Below are 14,036 nucleotides of genomic sequence, written 5' to 3'. Positions count from 1 at the left end.
TCTCTCCCTCTCTCCCACACCTCTCTCGGTCTCTTTCTCTCCCACTATCCCCCCTTTTTCTCTCCCTCTCTCCCACACCTCTCTCGGTCTCTTTCTCTCCCACTACCCCCCTTTTCTCTCCCTCTCTCCCATACCTCTCTCGGTCTCTTTCTCTCCCACTATCCCCCTTTTTTCTCTCCCTCTCTCCCACCTCTCTCGGTCTCTTTCTCTCCCACTATCCCCCTTTTTCTCTCCCTCTCTCCCACACCTCTCTCGGTCTCTTTCTCTCCCACTACCCCCCTTTTCTCTCCCTCTCTCCCACACCTCTCTCGGTCTCTTTCTCTCCCACTACCCCCCTTTTTCTCTCCCTCTCTCCCACACCTCTCTCAGTCTCTTTCCCTCCCACTATCCCCCCCTTTCTCTCTCCCTCTCTCCCACACCTCTCTCGGTCTCTTTCTCTCCCACTATCCCCCCTTTCTCTCTCCCTCTCTCCCACACCTCTCTCGGTCTCTTTCTCTCCCACCAGCCCCCCTTTCTCTCTCCCTCTCTCCCACACCTCTCTCGGTCTCTTTCTCTCCCACTATCCCCCTTTCTCTCTCCCTCTCTCCCACACCTCTCTCGGTCTCTTTCTCTCCCACTATCCCCCCCTTTCTCTCTCCCTCTCTCCCACACCTCTCTCGGTCTCTTTCTCTCCCACCAGCCCCCCCTTTCTCTCTCCCTCTTTTTTTCTCCCGTCTCCCTTTCTGTCTCTTAATCTCTCTATCTCCTTATCTCTCACAGAATACTGAGGTATGTGATTTCACAGGACTTGTTCTGAAACACTTCACTAACACAAAGAAACACACACAGACCCCTAACTGACGGTGTGGTGGCGGGGGTTGTCCAGGCTGTAGTCTAAACATTGAGGAGATGTGGAGACAGGGGGTCCAGGCTGTAGTCTAAACATTGAGGAGATGTGGAGACAGGGGTTGAGGAGATGTGGAGACCAGGCTAGGAGAGAGAGGTAGAAACATGGAGGAGATGTGGAGACAGGGGGTTGTCCAGGCTGTAGTCTAAACATTGAGGAGATGTGGAGACAGGGGGTTGTCCAGGCTAGGAGAGAGGGTAGAGCTGTAGTCTAAACATTGAGGAGATGTGGAGACAGGGGGTTGTCCAGGCTAGGAGAGAGGGTAGAGCTGTAGTCTAAACATTGAGGAGATGTGGAGACAGGGGGTTGTCCAGGCTAGGAGAGAGGGTAGAGCTGTAGCCTTTAAACGTGGAAGATGTGGAGACAGGGGTTGAGGCTAGGAGATGTGTAGTCTAAACATTGAGGAGATGTGGAGACAGGGGGTTGTCCAGGCTAGGAGAGAGGGTAGAGCTGTAGTCTAAACATTGAGGAGATGTGGAGACAGGGGGTTGTCCAGGCTAGGAGAGAGGGTAGAGCTGTAGTCTAAACATTGAGGAGATGTGGAGACAGGGGGTTGTCCAGGCTAGGAGAGAGGGTAGAGCTGTAGTCTTTAAACATGGAGGAGATGTGGAGACAGGGGGTTGTCCAGGCTAGGAGAGAGGGTAGAGCTGTAGTCTAAACATGGAGGAGATGTGGAGACAGGGGGTTGTCCAGGCTAGGAGAGAGGGTAGAGCTGTAGTCTTTAAACATGGAGGAGATGTGGAGACAGGGGGTTGTCCAGGCTAGGAGAAAGGGTAGAGCTGTAGTCTTTAAACATGGAGGAGCTAGGAGACGGGGGGTTGTCCAGGCTAGGAGAGAGGGTAGAGCTGTAGTCTTTAAACATGGAGGAGATGTGGAGACAGGGGGTTGTCCAGGCTAGGAGAGAGGGTAGAGCTGTAGTCTTTAAACATGGAGGAGCTAGGAGACGGGGGGTTGTCCAGGCTAGGAGAGAGGGTAGAGCTGTAGTCTTTAAACATGGAGGAGCTAGGAGACGGGGGGTTGTCCAGGCTAGGAGAGAGGGTAGAGCTGTAGCCTTTAAACATGGAGGAGACGTGGAAGGCCTGGAGGACAGAGAGACACACACTGGTTATACACACACAGATACATACACACACATACATACATACACACACACACCTACATATACACACACACATATCAACTCACCACCCAGTAGGCAGTCAAGGCTCCCTGTATGTAGCCAGTGATGACATCAGAGGGATGATGTCGATAGTCCGATATTCTAGTCAGGCCTGCGAAGAGATAACAGTTTAGAAACGTACCTGTTAAATATTTTGAATTATCACTCAACAATATGAGAAAAATACATATTACAGTAGTACTGAGGAAATTACCCATTGTCAAGCCCCGCCCTAGAATTTGGGCCAATCAAGTGGACAGCAACTGAACAAAGTGACAACAATTGACCAGACAAGACCAGGATTCTATCAAAACTACACCAGACAGCCAGGCAAATGTATTAGGAAAATGTATTTCATTATTTGTTTTGTTTTTTTCTTTACTCATAGTAGAGATTAAACAACAACTGAAAAGACAGTAGTCCAGATGAATGACCACGTTGTGGACAGACCACTCAGGGAGAGTTCTGAGAGGCTATGAACATCCATAGACCAACTGAAAAGACAGTAGTCCAGATGAATAACCACATTGTGGACAGACCACTCAGGGAGAGTTCTGAGAGGCTATGAACATCCATAGACCAACTGAAAAGACAGTAGTCCAGATGAATAACCACATTGTGGACAGACCACTCAGGGAGAGTTCTGAGAGGCTATGAACATCCATAGACCAGATGAATGACCACGTTGTGGACAGACCACTCAGGGAGAGTTCTGAGAGGCTATGAACATCCATAGACCAGATGAATGACCACGTTGTGGACAGACCACTCAGGGAGAGTTCTGAGAGGCTATGAACATACATGGTCCAGATGAATGACCATGTTGTGGACAGACCACTCAGCGGGAGTTCTGAGAGGCTATGAACATCCATAGACCAGATGAATGACCACGTTGTGGACGGACCACTCAGGGAGAGTTCTGAGAGGCTTTGAACATCCATAGACCAGATGAATGACCACGTTGTGGACGGACCACTCAGGGAGAGTTCTGAGAGGCTATGAACATCCATAGACCAGATGAATGACCACGTTGTGGACAGACCACTCAGGGAGAGTTCTGAGAGGCTATGAACATCCATAGACCAGATGAATAACCACGTTGTGGACGGACCACTCAGGGAGAGTTCTGAGAGGCTATGAACATCCATAGACCAGATGAATGACCACGTTGTGGACGGACCACTCAGGGAGAGTTCTGAGAGGCTATGAACATCCATAGACCAACTGAAAAGACAGTAGTCCAGATGAATAACCACATTGTGGACAGACCACTCAGGGAGAGTTCTGAGAGGCTATGAACATCCATAGACCAACTGAAAAGACAGTAGTCCAGATGAATAACCACATTGTGGACAGACCACTCAGGGAGAGTTCTGAGAGGCTATGAACATCCATAGACCAACTGAAAAGACTGTAGTCCAGATGAATGACCACATTGTGGACAGACCACTCAGGGAGAGTTCTGAGAGGCTATGAACATCCATAGACCAACTGAAAAGACAGTAGTCCAGATGAATAACCACATTGTGGACGGACCACTCAGGGAGAGTTCTGAGAGGCTATGAACATCCATAGACCAACTGAAAAGACAGTAGTCCAGATGAATAACCACATTGTGGACAGACCACTCAGGGAGAGTTCTGAGAGGCTATGAACATCTATAGTCCAGATGAATAACCACATTGTGGACAGACCACTCAGGGAGAGTTCTGAGAGGCTATGAACATCCATAGTCCAGATGAATAACCACATTGTGGACGGACCACTCAGGGAGAGTTCTGAGAGGCTATGAACATCCATAGTCCAGATGAATAACCACATTGTGGACAGACCACTCAGGGAGAGTTCTGAGAGGCTATGAACATCCATAGACCAGATGAATAACCACATTGTGGACAGACCACTCAGGGAGAGTTCTGAGAGGCTATGAACATCCATAGTCCAGATGAATAACCACATTGTGGACAGACCACTCAGGGAGAGTTCTGAGAGGCTATGAACATCCATAGTCCAGATGAATAACCACATTGTGGACAGACAACTCAGGGAGAGTTCTGAGAGGCTATGAACATCCATAGACCATTATAACATATCAGCAACGTCAGTCAGACTATATTATGGGCTGGATTCCCAGACAAAGACCAGTATAACATATCAGCAACGTCAGTCAGACTATATTATGGGCTGGATTCCCAGACACAGACCAGTATAACATATCAGCAACGTCAGTCAGACTATATTATGGGCTGGATTCCCAGACGCCTCGTCCTGGATCAAAAAACATGTTCAATGATGATTCTCCATTGAAAAATGCTTCTTAAGGCCTCCCGGTTGGCGCAGTGGTTAATGCTTCTTAAGGCCTCCCGGTTGGCGCAGTGGTTAATGCTTCTTAAGGCCTCCCGGTTGGCGCAGTGGTTAATGCTTCTTAAGGCCTCCCGGGTGGCGCAGTGGTTAATGCTTCTTAAGGCCTCCCGGTTGGCGCAGTGGTTAATGCTTCTTAAGCCTCCCGGTTGGCGCAGTGGTTAATGCTTCTTAAGGCCTCCCGGGTGGCGCAGTGGTTAATGCTTCTTAAGGCCTCCCGGTTGGCGCAGTGGTTAATGCTTCTTAAGGCCTCCCGGGTGGCGCATTGGTTAATGCTTCTTAAGGCCTCCCGGTTGGCGCAGTGGTTAATGCTTCTTAAGGCCTCCCGGGTGGCGCAGTGGTTAATGCTTCTTAGCCCAGAATGTAGGTTCAGGTTGAGGTCCAATCTGTGGTGTCCATAAACCAGCTGACTTTGACAGGACATTTAAGCTGGAACTGACGTGTGCAGCATTTAACGTGAACACAATCTCCACCAACGTCAGGAAGGCCTTTGAAAGGCACGTTGTTGACAGTGCAGTGTGCTTGTGGACAACACATCTGGGACTGAATCCCGGCCGTAATCAGTGTCTGGGAAAGCGGCCCTACGTCATTATCAGTTGGGGAGTCGTCCCACGACAAGGACATCTTTAGTAGATGATTCCCCCCGTCACTGATCATTATCAATAGACCTGTAAGTACCTGTATACACAGCTAGCAGAACCAGGAAGAACTGTATGAGGGGTCTGAGTAACCTGGCCCCTCGCCAACACCACCTGGCTTGGAGGTAGAACTGAAGAGAGAGAGGGAGGGAGGGAGGGCAGGGAGGGAGGGAGGGCAGGGAGGGAGGGAGGGAGGCAGGGAGGGAGGGAGGGAGGGAGGGAGGGAGGGAGGGAGGGCAGGGGGAGGGAGGGAGGGAGGGAGGGAGGGAGGGAGGGAGGGAGGGAGGGAGGGAGGGAGGGAGGGAGGGAGGGGAGAGAGGGAGGGAGGGGGAGGGAGGGAGGGGAGGAGAGAGAGAGAGAGAGAGAGAGAGAGAGGAGGCAGGCAGGCAGGCAGGCAGGCAGGCAGGCAGGCAGGGAGGGAGGGAGGGAGGGGAAAAATGTTGATTACTACACATGTACTATTTGTACATAGTATTATACTGAATTATACAGTATTATACTATATTATACTGCATTATGCTGTATTATACTGAATTATACTGTATTATACTGAATTATACTGTATTTATCTTCAAAGATGCAGCACAGTTCTGACTCTACTCTCTCTCTATGGCCCTGCCCTCACACAATAGGAGTGTAGGACAGAGAGGTCAGACCTCTCCCCTGCCCGAGGGGAACAAAGACATCTCTGTCTGCCCTACTTCTTCTCTCTTTCAATCCCTCTTTTTCTCCTGCCCTCTTTTCTTTCTCTCCCTTTCAGCTCCCTTCTTTTCAGTCACTCTCTGCTTTCAGACCCACTGGGAGGATGGTTCACAGTGTGTGTGTGTGTGTGTGTGTGTGTGTGTGTGTGTGTGTGTGTGTGTGTGTGGGAGATACTTACTGCTAGATACAGCATGGTGTACATTGCAAACGAAGCATGACCAGAGAAGAAGGATTTCCTGAAAATGAAATACAAAACAAATGCTGACTAAACACAAACACACACACACCTGCCCCCCCCCCAACAAACACACAAACAACCCCCCACACACACATCAAACACATAAACACACACACCCCCCAACAAACACACAAACACACACACACCCTGCCCCCCAACAAACACACAAACACACACACACACCTCCCCCAACAAACACACAAACACACACACACCTGCCCCCAACAAACACACAAACACACACACACCTGCCCCCCCCAACAAACACACACACACCTGCCCCCAACAAACACACAAACACACACACACCACCCCCCAACAAACACACAAACACACACACATCTCCCCCCAACAAACACACACACCCCCCAACAAACACACACACACCTCCCCCATCAAACACACAAACACACACACACCTCCCCCCAACAAACACACAACCACACACACACCCCCCCAACAAACACACAAACACACACACCTCCCCCCCAACAAACACACAAACACACACACACCTGCCCCCAACAAACACACAAACACACACACACACCTGGCCTCCTCTTCCAATCTGTGGTCTGTCTGTCGGCAGGTTACCGTGGAGACGTAGGTTCCGGGGGTGCAGTTGAGCGAGGCATACGAGACGCCGCACACAGACAGGAAGTGAGGTCGCAGCCGCCCCACGCTCAGCTTGGCCATGTTAGTCAGGGATTGGCCGACGCAGCACCCGAACAGGAAGGAACCTAACTCCTTACAGAAATAAAATACAGAAATACAGAAATAAATATATAGCCAAACAGGAAGGAACCTAACTCCTTACAGAAATAAATATATAGCCAAACAGGAAGGAACCTAACTCCTTACAGAAATAAATATATAGCCAAACAGGAAGGAACCTAACTCCTTACAGAAATAAATATATAGCCAAACAGGAAGGAACCTAACTCCTTACAGAAATAAATATATAGCCAAACAGGAAGGAACCCAGCTTCTTATTTGTGCAACAAATAACAATCAAATTGTGTGTAAGACTTGTTGATAATGTTTATGACAGTTTGTCTTCTGTTATTAAAACAGGATGAATGCAGAAGGGAGATTTCCGTACCTTATACAGGCATGAGACGTAAGGTTCCTGACGAAGGCTTTGGAGCTGACCCCTCGGTAATGCACCCGGTAACACTCCCCTAAAGCTATCTGGAGGGAGGGAGGGAGGGGGTGGGGGGAGGGAGGGAGGCAGGGAGGGAGGGAGGGAGGCAGGCAGGCAGGGAGGGTGGGAGGGAGGGAGCGAGGGAGGGAGGCAGGCAGGCAGGGCAGGGAGGGAGGGAGGGAGGGAGGGAGGCAGGGAGGGGGGAGGGGCAGGGAGGGAGGGAGGGAGGGAGGGAGGGAGGGAGGAGGGAGGGAGGGAGGGAGGGAGGGAGGGAGATGAGCAACAGTGACTGTTTGATAATTAGTCTGGTGACAAACGCAAGAGGAGAACTGAACTGACAATCGCGAGATTGTATTATTATTAGTAGTATTCATATTATTAGTAGTAGTAGTATTATTAGTAGTAGTATTCATATTATTAGTATTAGTATTATTATTAGTAGTATTATTTGTTGTAATATTAGTATTAGTAGTATTATTCGTGATATTATTAATGGTAGTATTATTAGTGGTAGTATTAGTAGTAGTACTATTCGTAGTAGTATTAGTGGTATTACTAGTAGTATTATTATTAGTATTGCTATTCGTAGTAATATTATTAGTAGTATTACTGTTGGTGGTATTACTATTAGTATTATTCGTAGTAGTATTATTATTAGTATTGCTATTCGTAGTAATATTATTCGTAGTAATGTTATTAGTAGTATTACTGTTGGTGGTATTACTATTAGCAGTAGTATTATTATTAGCAGTATTATTATTGGTGGTCGTATTAGTAGTAGTATTACTATTAGTAGTAGTAGTATTAGTGGTATTATTATTAGTGGTAGTGGTAGTAGTGGTAGGATTAGTAGTAGTATTAGTATTATTAATAGTGGTATTACTATAATTAGTAGTATTATTAGTAGTGGTATTATTATGTGTGGTAGTATTATTAGTGGTGGTATTATTATTGGTAGTAGTATTAGTAGTATTAGTAGTAGTAGTAGTATTATTAGTAGTAGTAGTATTATTAGTGGTGGCATTATTATTGGTAGTAGTATTAGTAGTAGTAGTATTATTAGTGGTAGTAGTATTATTAGTAGTATTATTGGTAGTAGTAGTAGTATTAGTGGTAAATTGTGTGTACTGTTAGATTACTTGTTAGATATTACTGCACTGCTAACCATGTGTATGTGACCAATCAAATTTGTTTTGATTATTATTTGATTATTATTATTACTATTATGGGTTCTGAGAATAGGTTACTACAAGTACTATTGTTTAACAATCATGTGGTGATGGTGATGATGATGAAGAGTGTGTGATACTCACAGTGAGTCCGGTGATGATGATCCCACCAGTAATGAGCAGCTGATCTGGTATAGCCTCTCTGTGTAGGTATGGATACATGATGCTGGGATCCCCACAGAAAAACCCTCTGCTATATGGATTCACTGCCTTCAGCTCACACACCAAGAATGGGATGGAGGCTGGAGGGAGGGAGGGAGGGAGGGAGGGAGGGAGGGAGGGAGGGAGGGAGGGAGGGAGGGAGGGAGGGAGGGATAGTTTTATTGTTTCAACATGTTCTAGCTTTGGCAATGTGAGACAGATTCATTATGCCAATAAAGTTAATAGAACTGAACTGAGCCAAAAGAGAGAGAGAGAGAGAGAGAGAGAGAGAGAGAGAGAGAGAGAGAGAGAGAGAGAGAGAGAGTTGAGTTCAGACCATACTTGTCTGCTTGACAGAAATGTGGTTTTGCATCGTAAGCTAAATTACACAGTATGGAAACATACTTTAAAAGCTCACTGTAAACCAAAACATTCACCTACATTCATACAACATTCACAACATTCACATCACATTGGGGGTTTGGATTGAATCCTGGCCTTAAACATCACATTGGGTGTTTGGATTGAATCCTGGCCTTAAACATCACATTGGGTGTTTGGATTGAATCCTGGCCTTAAACATCACATTGGGTGTTTGGATTGAATCCTGACCTTAAACATCACATTGGGTGTTTGGATTGAATCCTGGCCTTAAACATCACATTGGGTGTTTGGATTGAATCCTGACCTTAAACATCACATTGGGTGTTTGGATTGAATCCTGGCCTTAAACATCATATTGGGTGTTTGGATTGAATCCTGGCCCTAAACATCACATTGGGTGTTTGGATTGAATCCTGGCCTTAAACATCATATTGGGTGTTTGGATTGAATCCTGGCCCTAAACATCACATTGACATACAACAGCCTTCTAAAACACTGACCATATGAATCACATCAACAGATTTCATCTATGATTCATATCTCCTCTCTGTTGTAGCAGCTCATATGAGGGGGAGCAGTTGGGGAGGGGGAGTTGGAGGAAGAGAGAGAGAGAGACTGAAAGGGAGAGTGAGAGAGTGGGAACCCAGGGTTTTTCTCCAGAGAAACTAAAGGGTTAGACTCACTGCTGGAATGTGAGGTCACAACACCACTGGGACAACAACTCTATTAGAACATGTTATGGATCCCATTAGATCTGAACTGAGACCAGTATACGAGAGTATATGAGAGAGGAGATGAGAGGGAGAAAATGAGAGGAGGGAATGGGGAGAGAGGACAGGAGAGGGAGAGATGAGAGGGAGGGAGGAGAGGTGGGTATGGTGTGAGAGAAAGGAGAGGAGGGGAAGGGGAGAGAGGAGAGGAGAGGAGAGGAGAGAGGAGAGGAGAGGAGAGGAGAGGAGAGGAGAGGAGAGGAGAGGAGAGGAGAGGAGAGGATGGTTGTTTATGAGACCAGTTCAATTCTCTAACATTACAACCAAACAAAGAGAGACTGTGGGTCTGAGCTAGCACTGTCTGTCTCCTACACAGACACACACACAAACGCACATACTCTCTTTTTTTCTCTCTCGCTCTATCTTATTCATTCTGTCTTTCCATCCATCCCTCCCTTCCTTTTCTCTCTGTCTCTCTTTCTCTCTCTTCCTCTCCCCTCTCTGTCTCTCTCTGTCTCTCTTCCTCTCCTCTCTCTAGAACCATTATACACAACATTGATAGTATCTGTCTTGTGTTCTTCCTATCAGCAGCTTGATTGGACTGTATCAAGTATCTCAGAGTAGGAGGGCTGATCTAGGATCAGTTCTGCCATCTAGATCCCAATGAATACAAATACATAGACAGGAAGGGACCTGATCCCTGATCAGCACTCCAACTCCTCTAGACAACAAGAGTCTCCCCATCGCTTTGTCCAGGGTACTGGTCCTCACATACACATCACATATAGGATGGACTGGTCATAGGGCAGCTTGGCCAAATTGTATCCCATCTGTAGCCCAGTGGGCCGGTCTAAATTGGTCCATCTGTAGCCCAGTGGGCCGTTCTGAATCGGTCCATCTGTAGCCCAGTGGGCCGGTCTGAATCGGTCCATCTGTAGCCCAGTGGGCCGGTCTGAATTGGTCCATCTGTAGCCCAGTGGGCCGGTCTGAATTGGTTCATCTGTAGCCCAGTGGGCCGGTCTGAATTGGTCCATCTGTAGCCCAGTGGGCCGGCCCGAATTGGTCCATCTGTAGCCCAGTGGGCCGGTCTGAATTGGTCCATCTGTAGCCCCGTGGGCCGGTCTGAATCGGTCCATCTGTAGCCCAGTGGGCCGTTCTGAATCGGTCCATCTGTAGCCCAGTGGGCCGGTCTGAATTGGTCCATCTGTAGCCCAGTGGGCCGGTCTGAATTGGTCCATCTGTAGCCCAGTGGGCCGGTCTGAATTGGTCCATCTGTAGCCCAGTGGGCCGGCCCGAATTGGTCCATCTGTAGCCCAGTGGGCCGGTCTGAATTGGTGTTATTGCACAAAATGATCTTTATTTTGGCTAATAATCGGTGGCCTCTGGGAAAGAAATGGGTCAGTGTGTTAGAAATGCCCAGGCCGGATTCTGGTCCCAATCCGTCCCTGCATCACATCTGTAGCAGCCTTGTAGATCACAGTGAATACGAATACAGGGGACAGGTGGGGACATGATCCCTGATCAGCAATCCTTCTCCTCTAGACAAGGGGATCAGAGAGAAAGGTGTCCAAAATGACATCCTGTTCACCCTTTATTATAACCAGTGTGGGCCAAAGTAGTGCACTATAATATACTTTGGCCCACACTTGTAGGGGAAAAAATGCTATCTAGAACCTAAAAGGGTTCTTCGGCTGTCCCCATATACCAGAACCCTTTGAAGAACCCTTTTTGGTTGCAGGTAGAACTCCTTTGGTTCCAGGTAGAACCATTTTGGGTTGCATGTAGAACCCTTTCTACAGAGGGTTCTTACATGGAACCAAAAAGGGATCTCCTATGGGGACAGCCGAAGAACCTTTTGGAACTTTTTCTCGAAGAGTGCAGAGACCTATGGGCCCTGGTTAAAATAGTACACTATATAGGGAATATGGGGTCATTTGGGACATAAGCTAAGTGAATTAGCTGCGCTTACATAACCACCGTTTGAGAAATTGTGGTCAGATGCATAAAGGGAGTGCACACACACACACACAGAGAGAGATTGTTTATTTATGTATTTGTACTACACACAATTCCCCAGGCCTCGCTCTTCCCTGAACCCTGGTTGTCATGGAAACTGTAGAATTCCCTTGGCCTGCTCGAGCCAACTGGCATCGAGAGCTTTGCGTGCAGCGAGAGAAAACACTGAGAGTGAGAATTATTTAGAGCTTCATTTTATTTTTCCCTAATTATTTCGTTTTTGTTGAAGAAATTGTTTATGATAATGTTGACCAACCTGTTGATTTGCGCTAGTGCTAATTCTTGATTCAATGTCCTCGCGCACCCGCACGTCCTCTGTGTATCATAAATAGCCTAGATACGAAACAACAACGAAACTATAGGCTACTATCTCATAGTCAAATATATTTCAAATAAATCGCAAAAGATTCAAATATCAACATTTGAATAGTTCATGAAAGTTAGCCTAGCCTACGTCACCTTCCCACCTGGCGGCTGAGCCGTTGATGCTCCTAGACGTTTCCACTTCCCAGTAACAGCACTTACAGTTGACCAGGGCAGCTCTAGCAGTGGAGAAATTTGACGAACTGAACTGTTGGAAATGTGGTACCACATTGAATGTCACTGAGCTCTTCAGTAAGGCCATTCTACTGCCAATGTTTGTCTATGGAGATTGCACGGCTGTGTGCTCGATTTTATACACCTGTCAGTAATGGGTGTGGCTGAAATAGCTGAATCCACTCATATGAAGGGGTGTCCACATACTTTTGGCCATGCCGTGTATAACAGAAAGCCTTCAACGCGCGTTATAAAATAATAATTCTAGTGAATAAAGTTTGTTATAAAATAATAATTCTAGTGAATAAAGTTTGTTATAAAATAATAATTCTAGTGAATAAAGTTTGATTTAAAATTAAGAGTAAAATGACAAGAGGGGATTCAGTGTCGCCATGAAGCAATGAATACACCATTATTTGTGATATATCCTAACAATGAATACACCATTATTTGTGATATATCCTAACAATAAACAATACAATGAATGACGAAAATGTTTTATAGACCTACTCGAAGATTTGAAGTTTATTAACTTTATAAAAAATATTTAAAAAATGTTTGTTGAAAATGTAAGTTATTTTTATGAAAATAACTCGAAGATCGTTTTTATTAAAGCAGAAGCAGGTAACCCAGGTCCAGGTAGGCTTGAATTATAAAACGTTCATTTGAAAAAAATATATATATATTTATTGTAAAAAAAAATATTTAAAAAAAGGTTATATGATACAATGGTAAAAGATCAAAAAGAAAAAGTGGATGTGATAAAATTATGAATCATAAAAAGTTGATCTGATAAAAAGATAATAGCCTAAATTGTATTTACCCAGAACCAGACAGAGCAGGTCCAAACCGACCAGTAGTTTCCGTCTGGACAGAGCCGGTCCCGTTATCCCCACCAGTTTCTGCCCAGACCCGTTATCTTTCTCTTGGCCTCTGGTACCCACATTGCTCTCCGGTAGTTTGAGTTGCAGGTCCGTGTTCGGGACGGGCGCAACTCCAGGGCTGTGCCGGGAATATTTCTCCAACATCTTCTTGTTTTATCCAGTCAGTGGTCAAACGTTTAATTCAATACTGACCGTTATTCAAACTAAGAAAGATGAGTAACATAGACCTACAACTGTATTTCAGCTAGATATAATTTCGATAGCAACAAGTTGGGCTGTGATAGAGACCTGTGGCGAACTTGGAAGTCTTGAAAAAAAGAATTCATCCAAACAGTTTAGAGTTGTCAAAGTGGAAAATCAAATTCATTCAAGCCTCGTGAGTCGAACATCCCCAAATGATTTTGAAAGACGTTTTTGTTACTGATTTTATTTCCAAACGCATTTCTATAAAACTCGCCCTGACATGCTCAGTGCGTCGATCCGTCACAATTCCAGCCGCAGTCAACCGGTAGTTGTGAAACGATCAAGGATGAGACATTACGGAGATGGGCGTTGCGGCGGTAGACCGTCTCATTTGTCTTCTATCTTTCTTTATCTCTCAACTTTACAGTCCTAGTAATGAACATACAGTATGTTTTGGTTCCCTCATTCCCACCCCATAGGCTATTCTCTCTCTCGCTCTTTCTCTCCGTCCTCTTATCAAGAAAAAATCAATAAAAAACAGCGCGTTTTTGAGAAACTTGTTTTGGTTCACTCATTCCCACCCCATAGGCTATTCTATATCTCTCTCTCTCTCTCTCTTTCTCTCTCTCTCGCTCTCTCTTTCTCTCTCTCTCTCGCTCTCTCTTTCTCTCTCTCTCTCTCTCTCTCTCTCTCTCTCTCTCTCTCTCTCTCTCTCTCTCTCTCTCTCTCTCTCTCTCTCTCTCTCTCTCTCTCTCTCTCTCTCTCTCTCTCTCTCTCTCAGTCCTCTGGTGAGAAACTTGTTCTCTCACCAAACAAACGGATCC

General features: G+C 46.1%; 1 pseudogene; it reads right to left on the bottom strand.

The window, feature by feature from the left end:
* Window positions 1-1,273: 1,273 nt before the first annotated feature.
* On the bottom strand, window positions 1,274-13,708 carry LOC135560064 (phospholipid phosphatase 3-like; annotated as a pseudogene).
* Between the last annotated feature and the right edge of the window lie 328 nt (window positions 13,709-14,036).

The sequence above is a fragment of the Oncorhynchus nerka genome, linkage group LG15 (assembly GCF_034236695.1).
Source record: "Oncorhynchus nerka isolate Pitt River linkage group LG15, Oner_Uvic_2.0, whole genome shotgun sequence".
Lineage (NCBI taxonomy): Eukaryota > Metazoa > Chordata > Actinopteri > Salmoniformes > Salmonidae > Oncorhynchus > Oncorhynchus nerka.
Note: the sequence above shows the minus strand (reverse complement) of the source record. Positions and strands in the feature narration are given on the sequence as shown.